Source organism: Schistocerca cancellata, chromosome 1 (genome assembly GCF_023864275.1).
Source record: "Schistocerca cancellata isolate TAMUIC-IGC-003103 chromosome 1, iqSchCanc2.1, whole genome shotgun sequence".
Lineage (NCBI taxonomy): Eukaryota > Metazoa > Arthropoda > Insecta > Orthoptera > Acrididae > Schistocerca > Schistocerca cancellata.
Window position 1 is genome coordinate 1,259,789,575 of NC_064626.1, and position 1,084 is coordinate 1,259,790,658.

At 49.5% G+C, this 1,084-nt stretch overlaps 1 non-coding gene across 1 annotated transcript; it reads right to left on the minus strand.

Moving 5' to 3' along the window:
• Positions 1-645: 645 nt before the first annotated feature.
• Trnat-ugu (transfer RNA threonine (anticodon UGU)) lies at positions 646-720 on the minus strand. The gene has a single exon. It is a non-coding gene; the product is annotated as a tRNA-Thr (tRNA).
• Between the last annotated feature and the right edge of the window lie 364 nt (positions 721-1,084).

Here is a 1,084-nt window from a genome sequence, read left to right on the forward strand (position 1 = left end):
ATCACGGACATTGTTACTTCTTATACGGCAGTATTGTAGTACCATTTTCCAACACGATAATGTACCTCCATTCATGGCACGTGTCTCTATAAAGTATCTATGTGATGCTGAAGAACTCCCATAGCCAACACGACCTACAGATCCGTTCCCTGTAGAACATGTGTGCGACTGGCTCGGACGTCAACTTCGTGCCAGCGCTTATATCCTGATTATCAATGACCATTTACGACGGTCGCCCGCCTTTCCTCAGGAGACGAAAGATTATATTTATGAACCCTTTCCAACCGAATCAGCGCACTCACGCAGGACACAATGGGTACAATGTCATACTGATACGGGGGCTTCTACTGTTAAGCAGCCGGCCTCTGTGGCCGAGCGGTTCTAGGCGATTCAGTACGGAACCGCGCTGCTGCTACGGTCGCAGATTCGAATCCTGCCTCGGGCGTGGATGTGTGTTGACCTTAGGTTAGTTGTTTTAAGTGGTTCTAGGTCTATGGGACTGATGATCTCAGATGTTAAGTCCCATAGTGCTCAGAGCCATTTGAACCATTTTTTAATGTTAAGCTCTTTGAAATGATAATTAAATGGGCACCCTAGCTGCAAACAGACGTTGATGTACTTCATTGGGGACATGTTGAAAATGTGTGCCCCGACCAGGACTCGAACCCGGGATCTCCTGCTTACATGGCAGACGCTCTATCCATCTGAGCCACCGCGGGCACAGAGGATAGTGCGTCTGCAGGGACTTATCCCTTGCACGCTCCCAGTGAGATCCACATTCCCAACATGTCAACACCACTACACTCGTACTGCGCCTAATAGATGTTTGCCCATCATACTCATTACTCGTGGCAGATTAATCTACCTGGACACTGGACTCGCATTCGGGAGGACGACGGTTCAATCCCGCGTCCGGCCATCCTGATTTAGGTTTTCCGTGATTTCCCTAAATCACTCCAGGCAAATGCTGGGATGGTTCCTCTGAAAGGGCACGGCCGACTTCCTTCCCCATCCTTCCCTAATCCGATGAGACCGATGACCACGCTGTCTGGTCTCCTTCCCCAAAACAACCAACCAACCTAAT